The sequence below is a fragment of the Equus przewalskii genome, chromosome 1 (assembly GCF_037783145.1).
Source record: "Equus przewalskii isolate Varuska chromosome 1, EquPr2, whole genome shotgun sequence".
In the NCBI taxonomy this organism is placed as follows: domain Eukaryota; kingdom Metazoa; phylum Chordata; class Mammalia; order Perissodactyla; family Equidae; genus Equus; species Equus przewalskii.
Genome location: NC_091831.1, coordinates 78,532,724 through 78,544,324, shown reverse-complemented (window position 1 = coordinate 78,544,324; position 11,601 = coordinate 78,532,724). Strand labels below are relative to the sequence as shown.

Below are 11,601 nucleotides of genomic sequence, written 5' to 3'. Positions count from 1 at the left end.
TGTGCTACAACATGGCTGAGCCTTGAGGACATAATGTTAAAGGAAATAAGCCAGGCATAAATCAGACAAATACTGTATGATTCCACTTATATGTGGTACTTACAGTAGTCAAAACTGTAGAGACAGGAAGTAGAATTGTGGTTACTAGGGGCTGGAGGGAGGGGGAGACAGAGAGTTACTGTTTAACAGATAGAGAGTTCCAGTTTTGCAAGATGAAAAGAATTCTGGAGAAGGATAGTGGTGATAGTTGCCACAATATTATGAATATATTTAATACCATTGAACTGTACACTTAAAATGATTAAGATGGTAAATTCTATGTTACGCATATTTTATCACAATATAAAAATTGAAGAAAACGTCTGCTGAACCATTGGGCTATCAGATAAGGCCCTGAATGACAAAGAGAGGAGATACAATAATTTGAATAATATTTAAATATTACTTTACTTTTTTGTGCCGGACACCTGACTAAACACTTTATATGCTTCAATGAAGAGAGCCAGGGTATCCTTTATTATGGGGTTAAAAAATTCATCCTGCAATTTCCTTTTCCATGTGACAGCCTGGATATTTTAATCAGTCAACTTTTTCTATGTAACAACCACTCCAAAATTCAGCTGTTTAAACAACAACCATTTATTAGCTCATGATATTAAAAGAGAAAATAGTCACGGTCCAAGAACAAGGGTGTGTTCCTCCGCAAATTTCACACTGAAGGTGAGTTTTATCAGTCTAAAATGCAAAGAGCATCTTAAAATAACATCCAAAGCATTCATGCCTAAATAACCCAGCATATGAAAAAGAACAACAGAGAGAATTCGTACAATATCATTTTACTAAAAAGAACTTGGTCTCAATTACAATGGAAAGCTGAAATGCTCTTAAAATAAAACATGGATAATGGTAACTGGATCAAGATCTCTGTTCTTATTATTTCTCCCCTCTTTCAACATTCACATCCACTCTTAAAACCCCAGGGTCTCAATCACACATTTTGAAAACCAACTTCAATTGCAAGGCCACTTGGCAAAGGGGGTGGCTCCACTGGGCTCAGGCTGCAGCCATCCTGCTTGGCAAGACTCCCAGACTCCATGTCTAATCTCTGGGCCCCAGAGGTGGGAGTTCCCAGGTATCAGAGAGGCATTTCACTGATAAGAGCAAGAGTGTTTACCTGCAACCCAACTGCCAAACTCTGAACATTTAGGTCAGCTTGATGAGAAAATAATTGCCTGTCAAAACACTTAATTGCATTTGAGAAACCTTCTGTCCATCTTTCTTTGTGACAGGTATTCTCAGATTTCTTTTCCTAGATCCAGAACTCTCAGCTGATGCTGGCTTCAGTCTGTGAGCGATGGACAAGCTGTCAGGACACATTAGATTTTGCCTGGTGCCTGGGGAGCCTCCTAGGTTTGAGGAAAGTTGGCAATGGAAAAAGGAACATCAGAGTGAGGAGTAGTGTGAGGAGTAGAGTGTGAAGTTGTGGGGTGAGTGAAATTTTATTTATTCACATATCACGCTCACAAAAAGGGCATTTCAGGTGGTCTCCAAAAATATATGCATAACAGAATTTTAAAAAATAAATCAGAGTGAAGGGAAAATAGGGGCAAAAAGAATTAATGAAACACTAATGGGGCACAGAGTTTCTTTTTAGGCAAGTCAATCAGGAAAACATGACCAATTATATGAGTCCCAGTGTTCATGAGACAAAATTTGATCAGTTCCTTGGGAGAAGAGCATTTCTTCCCACCATAAGGCTTTGAAGAATATTTCTCCTGGGAGCTCTTACAGAGAGGATACCCTGTAATGTTGTAAACAGCTTCCTCACCGGCCTCCTGATTTAAATACTGGGGTGACCAGTGTTATAGGGCTAGAAGTCAGGAACCTCTGAGCTCTGGTATCACATACATGGGCCTCCTCAGCCCAATTTCCTGATAGAACCCAAACAGACAGACAAGGCTCAGTGGGTTTGAATATGCTGGCCTATTTCAAAGAGCATAGAAAGATCATCAGCAAGAGCTCTGCTTGCCTGTGGACCCCTGAGGGGTTTTTGAAAAGGTACTGTGAGATAAAAGAAAATATATACATTGGCCTCTGTCCCCAGTTCCTAGCATGGAGCTCTTTGTAAATTCTTGAGTGATAAGAGCACCAGTAGCATCCTTTGTTCTAATGAGGTGACTCTGGGTGGGCTCCTGGATGAGGGCTGGTCACCAGAAAGACCAAGCCATGATTAGAAGCTTGGAATTTTCAGCCCCACCCCTATCCTCCAGGGAGGGGAGAGGGGCTGGAAATGGAGTTAATAATTGGTCGTCCCTATGTGAGGAAGACTCCATAAATCCCAGGACTAGAGGGTTTAGGGAGCTTCCAGGTTGGCAAACACATCCACAGTGGGAGGGTGACATACCTCAACTCTGCGGGGACAGAAGATCCTGTGCTTGGGACCCTCCCAGGCCTCGCCGTATGTATCTCTTCATCTAGCTGTTCATCTGTATCCTTTACCATATCCTTTAATAAATTGGTACATATAAGTAAGTGCTTCCCTGAGTTCTATAAACTGCTCTCTCAAATTAACCGAACTCAAGGAGGGGGTCATTGGAACCTCTAATCTATAGCTGGCTGTTCAGAAGCACACGTCATAACCTGGGAGTGGGGGAGTCTTGTGGGACTGAGCCCTTAACCTGTGGAAACTGATGCCATCTCCAGACAGACAGTGTCAGAATTTAGTTGAATTGTAGGACTCCCAGGTGGTGTCACAGAGAATTGTTTGGTGTGGGGAAAAACCCTTCCACATCTGGTGTCAGAGTGTTGTGAGTGTGGTGGCAGTGTGAAAGTAAAGAAGACACACAGGAAAGAGAAATACAACAGGGAGAAGTCTAGATTTTACCAGCACAGGTACCAAGAGTTCTTTCAAGGTAACCAAAAGCTAGGTTCCTCTACTTAGAGAAGAGACATTTATCTGAAGGCCACACACAAGTGTATGCCACGGGATTAGCAGAGGGACAAGGGAGACTGCCCAACCTAAGCCCAACTGGGATTGGGGGCATGTGCCTTCTCTGGGGCACAATGACAGGGAGATGTATGCCTAACCAATCCTGAGAAGGTTCTGGACTCTTTCTTTGAGGAAGCTGAAGTCACAGGACTACCTGGGGAACAGGGATGGAAGTGATGAGGTTGTTGCAGGAGGCTCCTGAGCCCTTGGATAAGCCAAGATTCCTAGTTCTTAAGAAGGAAAAGAACAAGCTGGTCCAGCACAGGTGCTGATGTTCAACACACCTGGACCTCAGCATTACCACTGATGGGCTGTGTGGCGTGGAGCAAGAGACAGTCTCTCAAACCCTGGACTCCTTCTGTGAAAACAAGTTATGTATTTGCTACTAATTGGCTGCTGCCAACAGAACACTCAATTTCCCCAGGCCTAAAGAGAAAGCTGTTATTCATCTCACACAGCTAGAAGTCCCGGGGTGTGTGGTCCAGGGCTGGTAGGATGCCTCAGCAGCAGCATCAAGGACTCAGAGAAGAAATTTCAGCTTATATTGCATTAGTCAGAAGTAGGTCACATGGTCATCCCTAGCTGCAAGGAAGTATGAGAAGATTGCTCTGTTTGCTGCCCCCTGAAAATTAGAGAAAGACGGGAGAAGAGTAGCACGGTAGCCAGTTCACATCACCTGTCCCAAGCCAGCAACAATACTCTTGTCAAAGCTTTGGCTTTAAGCATTTAGCCCACTCTCCTGAAACATGGAAAGTACACAATAAATGTTCCTATGACTCATGCCACAGGACAGAGCCCCCCAAAACAGGATCTTGGCTAGCTGGACCCAAGGAATTTGTCATCCAAATGTCTCAGATTTTCCAGGCCAGTCACAAGTAAACTATTGGTTGTCTCAACCTGCATTAGATAATGAATCCTAACTTGGGGTTCAGAAAATATGATCAATCGCCATGCTATGAGTTGGTGACAGGAGTTAAAGTAAAAGTTAATTGATATGGTTTTCAGGAAATCAACATACAAGCCCAGGAAATGGAAGAAATATATCCATGAGGTATTTCTATATAGAAATGCAGAAACATAACAACTGTGCTCTGAAAAAACAGAGACTAAATCTCTTCGAAAAATCTAGGCTTTAAGGAAAGAGTAAGGTGTCTTTTCTTCGCCCAGTGAAAATTACAGAGGGGAGAAAGGAGTTTCTTATGGAATTGAGTACAAATATACCAGAGCCGGGATTCAGAGCTCCTTCTCCACCGAAGGAGACTGAACAGAAGCCCTCAGGGCACATATATTGAGAGGCCCCTTAGAATGAAGCCCCTAAGGGGACAGAGTGGTGACCACAATTAGTCCTGGGAGCCAGGATGATCTTGCCACAACTCCCTCCCTGAGATCTGCCTTTCCTGGAAGAAGCTCAATCCCCCCATCTGGTGGTTGGGAAGCGAGAAGGAAACACCAATAGGGAAAGCTTCTATCATCCACCTGCAAATGGCATGAGCTGCCAGCTCAGCTGCGGCCCTCTGCAGCGCCTCACGTGAGCTTCTAATGAGAAAAGACGGGCTGCTGAGTACGACACTGAGGGGTGGTGTCTGGGCCTCTCTATAAAGGAGGTGCAGTCTCTGTGAAACTTGGAAACTTGATCTACTTCCTTGCTGGTGCAACAGTGTCCTTTTCAGTTCTGTATGGAATTCCAGGTCTGCCCTGCTAATTCTCGAAAGCTAAGGGGCCCTCTCTATATAACGCACACACACCAATTAGAGAACAAAATCCCAAGGTGTGGAGGGACATTTCACTATTGAGTCAACCAAGCGTCATAGAGCCCAAAGCTTCAGCAAAGTGAGAGAGCCCTTTCCAGGTGCTCCATGACCTGGAAGCTGCTCTCTGTCTGTCAAAAGCCAGAGCAGCCCAGGTTACCATCCCAGCTGTGAAAACTATGCAGAGAGAGAGAGAGAAGACAGGAAACCATTTCCTGCTAATAGGCAACTGCAGCCTTCACCGTAAAGAGAATGCACCGCGGGAGACAAGCAGATCTTCTTAAAGGCCAGATTGCATCTACTACCTGCTGCTAATTTAGGAATAGAAATCACCAGCGTCTGCCCTTTCTTGGGTCCTCTAAGCCAGCCCATTTCTTTCAGGCATTACAACCCGCATGCCTCTAACACCAAGGTGGCAGCTGGAAAGTGTTACTTTAAAAATGCCACGGCTCCCACTCCCCTCTCTTTTGAAAATGTGGAAATAACATTTCAGCGCCCAGATGATGACAGACACAAAATGGCTGGAGAGAAGCTGCAGCAGCCCGAGAGCAGATAGAGAGGCCTCTGGGAAGTTCTTGGAACCACTTAGCAGACCCCTGCGAGAGCCCATGGCACGGTGGCTGCCATCAAGATGAGGAAAGAGAAATCCACTCCATTGTATTTATTTCTGCCATCATGTGCATTCTAAGGAAGGCGTTCGAAAATGTAGGTTTTATTATTATTTAGGTGTGGCAAGTCCAACAGGTCAGGAGACGACTGCCATGGAAGAGCTAGTTTGTTACTCACAGTTCCCAAGAGGAGGGGGGCACGACACACCACAGGGGGCCACACGGGGAAGCACCAGGGCCAGTCAGGAGGAGGTGGAAACACAGGCAAGAGCCTTTATTGTGGTTTCTGTGGGAAGGAAGGAGAGAGGCAAGGTCAGAAGGCTCAGGATTGGCTAGTTTGAGTAATTTCAGGGCTCCGGGGCATAGGGACTGTCTGTGGTTGTCTGGTACCTGCCCTGGGTGATTAGAGCAGGGGGATAGTGGCCCCAAGTGAGAGCCCCATAGAGGAGGAGGCTGGGATGTAGGCTCTGGATTGGTCCATTGGCAGATGGAAGGCATGCTCCCAGTTGAGTTGTTTACTACCTTTGGGCATTGGCTAGCTCTGAGAGGGGCAGTCCCTCCAGGGTAGCAAGGCCCCAGATGTCAAAGCATCACATATAGAAACTAGGAAATGTGATTATTTTGCAAAAAATTGCAAAAATTTTTTCTTGAGCACCTATGCTTGTGAGACCCCATAATATCTCAAATCCCTACTCAAATCGTGCCTCCTCCACGGGGCCTGTTGGAATCTTTCTCCCCCGCTGCACTTTTCTTTCCCCTGAAGTCGGCAATACCACTTGTTTGTGGTCATTTACACCTGTCTCCATCTCCCCCACTACGCCGTGAGCCTCTGGGAAACAAGGACGTGTCAGTCACCTCTGCATCTCCTCCTGACATCTACCCCAGGCCTGGCACAAAAGTGGCCCCCATGGGTGCTTGTAGAATTCATGGAAATGCAGCGCTGGGGGGCATGAGGTGAGTGGACGCACATTGCCTGTATTTGACAGGGTTTTCCCGCTGTGGTAAATCCTCAAGTTACTATCCCACCATTCTTACTAGGGCGGTGATGGAGAGGTCAGATGCTGCTGCTCCACTTCCTGTTGTTTCCCCTCGATGCCCTGCACTCCTAGGGGCAGGCAATTTCACCAGATAATTTCGGGGCCAGGATTTCTTGACATTTGTTAATGTCGAGTTATTTGCATTTCAGGAACCTGCATGTAAATGGATGAAAACCACAACTTAATTTGGAATAAACCTGGGTGGAAGCAGCATACTCTTTAAAAAGTTAGGGGAGGGTGGAGTAGGAAAGAAGAATCAATCTGTGGAAAATTCAGTCCCAAATTGGGTTTTCTTTTTTTCTGATACTTTAATTTGCTCCTTCCACGCTTTTTTTATTTGACTTTAAAAAAGCAAATTTAAACGGTGCCAGTAGTGCCTACAGTTAACTATTTCCTTTCCCCTTAATGGTGGCAGCTGCATGTAGCTATATTATTAGCAAATTAGATGATTTCTAATAATTCAAGTCAGTCCGTTTTCCAACAGCTATTTTCTTATCTCCATATTTTTTCTTTGCAGCTCTTCTAAAAAGTCTTTGCCCCTAATCAAGCAAATCAACTTGCATTTTCTCCCTTTCTTGCTCTCTCCACGTTACTGAAAATCAAATGGTTAAGCTTCAGGTCTCATTAAAGAGTAAAAGGATATATTATCAAGGATAGCCTCTTCTAAAACTGTGATTTTCAAACTGTTTCATGTTTTCTGGATGGCAGCCAGCAGTGTAAGCAGGTACAAAGCAGCAAGAATTGTGTCTCTACAGTCTATGTTTTTAAATGGTGCTTTTTAAGTCTCTAAGTCTGTCGCCATGGCTTCAGTGTAGGGAGCAGTTGTGGCTTTATTTCTTTAGGACATGAAGTGAACCCTCGCATCCTCCATCCTACCAGCCAGGAGCAAAGTGGGGAGAAGCCGCCTAAGCCGATTTTCTTTCTCTCTCTTCTTTTCTCCTCGGAGGCAAAGAGCCCTCCAAGCTCAATGGGGGCTACTGTGACTGTCCCTGTAGCCCAGGGGATGTGGGCAGATGTCGGCTGAGCAGTAAAGTGCAGCAAAGAGCATCAGTGACAGCTACGCTATCAGGAGGCATTTAATTGTGTTACATAAAAAGCAAATGATGGCACCGTCTGTGGGGACCTGCCTATGGCTTGGGCACTGGGCCAGAAGTGCGTGGCACATGACACTCAGTAAATAGTTGCTAAATTAAGTTGTTGAATTGAATTGATTCTTCTTCTAAATAGGGTTTAAAATATTACTCCCATTGCAATGGCACAGGAGAGAAAGAAATGGAGATTGGCCACATCACCTATAATCCCATTAACTCATTAAAGAGCAGCCTTTTGCAAAGTACATTAGTGAGAAGCAAACTTTCTGGAAATCATCAACTGGTAAACACTCAGCTCATAAAGACTTTGTCTTCAGTAAAGAGAGAAGCAAAGAAAGAGCCCTGGAGGAGGCACCGAAGCGACCACTGCACTCCCGGGCCAGCACCTTCCCCTTCTTCACTCTGCTCTTGTCTTGTTCCTTGTTTCCCTGAGAAATGGAAGTATCAGGAGAGAACTTTCACACATCTTGCCCACGAAATCCCCCACTTGGCCTGCTTCGTCCCCCTTCTGTACACGCTGGGGGCCATATCTGAGCCCTCCGCCTCAAGGACAGCATCCTTCAATCGTCCCCCCTTTCATGTTGTTCATCTCTCCCACTATCTTATAAACTTGCTGTAACAGCTCTCATCTCAACAACAACAGTAAGGACAGAACAAGGATTACAACGAAACTCTCGATCCCACGTCCGCTTCCCACTGCAGCATCTTCCCTTTGCTTCCCTTTCCGGCTCCATTCCTGAAGAGTTAGTTACAACGCCTGCCTGTTCCACTTCCTCTCCTCTCATTGTCTCATAAACCTGCTCTAACCAGGCCTTCGTCCCTCCTATTCCTCTGACTCCGCTCTCGTTCTTATAACTGGTGACTTGTGCATTGCTGAATCCATCTGTCAGCGTCTCAGTCTCTGATGACTCCTGCCTTCTAGAAAGACTTTGTTCCCTAAGCCTCTAGGACACCCTCTCTTGGGGTCCCCTACACCTTCTCAGCCTCAGTGTCATTTGCCAGTTTCTCCCCTTTTTCCCAGCTTCTGAGCACTGGTTTCACAGGAATCCATTGTTCTTTGTCCTTTGTTAAAGAGTCCTCTATTCTTTCTGTGCTTACTCCCTGTCCCGCAGCTTTAAAGGCATGCAGAGGAGGAAGACTTCCACATTTATGTCTCCCTCTGATCTGTCTTCTGAATACCACACTCACGCACTTAATATCTCCCCTGAGGTTCTATAAACCTCTCAAATTTGACACGTTCAAAGCCAAACTCTTGATTTTTATCCATAAACATGTTCTCTCTGACTTAGTCCTTTCCCATTTCAGTTATGGCATATTCATTCTTCAAGCTGCTCAGGTAAAAAATTCTTGAGTCTCCATGTCCCACACTCCACTTTTCCAATCATCAGCAAAGCCTGTTCACTCTGCTTCAAAACATACCCAGAATCTGATCACTCCCACTCCCTGTGCCCTCATTTCTGCCATGGATTATTGTGGTAGCCTTCTAACCAGTCGCCCTGATTCTATCCTTGCACCTACCCCACGCCCTGAGAGTGGCACTCGTTCTCAGTCAACACTGGCGGGAGAGCTGAGGCACCATATAGCTGGATTCAACGAGACTGACATACAGGGAAATGGACGGATACTGTCCCAGCTAATTCCTGACTGTTAGACCAAAAGGAAAGCCACCACAGTGGTGATGTTTCTGGTAACAAATGGCTCAATTTCCAGTTCCTTGCTTCTCTCTCATTTTCAAGTCTCTGAACTGGCAAAGAGAAATTATAGAAAAATGTATCCTTTCCTTCTTCCCTTTATCTGGGCTAAAGAGTTTGAACATGGATCTATACATGCATGGACAAGGACTTAAGCATGGATCTTCCTGTCAGGGGCATCAAACAGAAAGCCCACCAGACATGCTGAAGGATAATACAGTTAAAGCCATGAGATACATTTCCAGGAGTTAGGACACAGGTTTTAAAAAATGCTACTGTAGGGGAGGAAGATTCCTCTACCTTCACTAGGTCCTTCTGGCTGGGCTACAAATTAAATGGACATGAGATAGAATAATAGGAGAAAATAAAACAAAGGTTTATAACATGCATACAAGGGAGAAACTCAATAAACTGAGCAATTCACCAAAATGACTGAGGTCGCCCACTTAATTACCACCTTCAGCTAAAGACAAAGGGGGGGTCCTGGGGGTAGCAGTTTGGGCCTACAGAGGGAGGAAGGAAATTTACGTGGAAATGGAAATGCAAATAGGCCAACTATAGACAATGTGACCTGAGAGGCACATTTTACATTACATTACAGTTAGCTTATGGTATTAGCTTCTTCCTGGAACAGGCCCTTCTATTTTAAATTCTTTTAGGCAGCTGCAGTGGAGGTCAAAGTTTCTTTCAGAGTCTTTTGTTCTTGAAAATAATCAAGCCAAAGAGACAAATTTTAGGGTAGCCAAATCTGACCCCCCAGAGTCCCACCTTTGAAACTTTAAGAAGTTTCATAGTCCAGAAGCTGAATTGGTAAATTGTTCCATCTCACTGAACACATTTCTTAGTCCTGATAGATAATACAACAGTCCAGTTAAATTCATTTTAGAAGGTGGTGATGCAGGTGGGCTCCCAAAGTTAGACCTATATTGTGAAAGCACACAATCAGGTATTTAAGAGGAAGCATTTCTAAGAAAACAAAAAGAAAGACAAGGTTAATGGTTAAAGCAAATTATAAACCAGTTTCTGAGCCCGAGGGGACAGCCAGTCAAGAAGATTTTCAGATGTCACGGTTGAAGCATCTTATGTAGCTTGAAATGTCTCTGATGATGTCATCAAGTGTTCAGGTATCCTTCTGAGTGGCTTACACAGCAACAGGCATGCTATTTTGGTGATCTCTCAAGTTTACATCAAGTTGTCCAGCTTCAGTTTGCAGGGCTTTAGGAACAAGTGTGGTTTCAGTTCTCAATGATTTCAAATAAGAATGATGGAAAAAATTGAAAACAGTAGCTTGGAGATTTTTGCCAGATATTTTAGGAGACTAGAAGAATTCAGGACCTCCTCTGTTTTATAAGTAGAAAACAAAAACCTCAAAGACAATTAACAGAACTAGAATCTAATATTCTCAAATGTGTATTATAGTTTTTTACTGAAACATAATTTTTCTCTCTAAAATCACCCTCATTTTTACCAAATATAGCCAAATTAAGACTAACTGGTTTGTAAAGTAAGTCTAGTTTCAATAAATTTGGTCCAATTGTTTACATAAGTACCCCAAAATAGCAATAGGTCATACTGGCTCCTTTAAATCTGCTTTGCTGGAACTTTTTCTAAAGAATCTCCAATTGACCTTTAAAGGCCTCTTGAGGCCAGGAAAGCCAAGCCAAGCACTTTTTCATGCAATACTTATAGTCTTGGGTGAATCTCTCTCTTCTTTTAAGGTTCCCCAAAACATTTCAAGGTTCCAGGTACCTGCCAGAGAAATGACCTTTTTTACTCACCCAGTAAGGTTGCTTGGAACCCTATAAACAAGATACCAGGCAAATATTTCCAAGTGGGTCTATTTCATAAAGTCCAATCTTTGTTTCTCAAAAGCTGTCTGGTTATATCTGAGTCTATGCATGTTTCTCAAATATGCTATTCCAGTCAAAGCTTTGGTAACATAACAAATGTTTCCTATTGTGTCCTGTTATAAAGAGATCAGATTCTTACTGAACTTATGCAAATAACTATATTGTAATAAAATAGGAATATTTACTCACTAAGAGTTTTTAAATTCTAGAGGGATTGGGTAGGGAGAAAAAGATAAATGTTTCAATTGTGCTTACAAAAAGCATAATTTACCAAATTTCTATAAGTCATAGCCTGAGAGAAAAGAGAAAAAGATTGCCTTAAATCTGAAAAAAAAAAACATTTTTAAAACTCAGCAATATTTCAAACAAAAAGTCATAAAAATTAAAATCATCCTCATCAGTTCATTCAGCCCCATGCAATAAATGCATTTTTTTTAAGGATTTTAGTTTTCCTTTCTCTCCCCAAAGCCCCACAGTACATAGTTGTGTATTTTTAGTTGTGGGTCCTTCTAGTTGTGGCACGTGGGATGCCACCTCAGCACGGCCTGATGAGCAGTGCCACATCCGCACCCAGGATCTGAACCAGC

General features: G+C 43.7%; 1 long non-coding RNA gene across 1 annotated transcript; it reads right to left on the bottom strand.

Annotated features, from left to right (window-relative positions):
• Window positions 1-615: 615 nt before the first annotated feature.
• Window positions 616-10,085, bottom strand: LOC139082579 (uncharacterized). Its single transcript, XR_011538732.1, has 3 exons — window positions 9,933-10,085; window positions 6,381-6,535; window positions 616-5,631 (listed from the first exon to the last, which is right to left on the bottom strand). It is a non-coding gene; the product is annotated as an uncharacterized lncRNA (long non-coding RNA).
• Window positions 10,086-11,601: the final 1,516 nt, after the last annotated feature.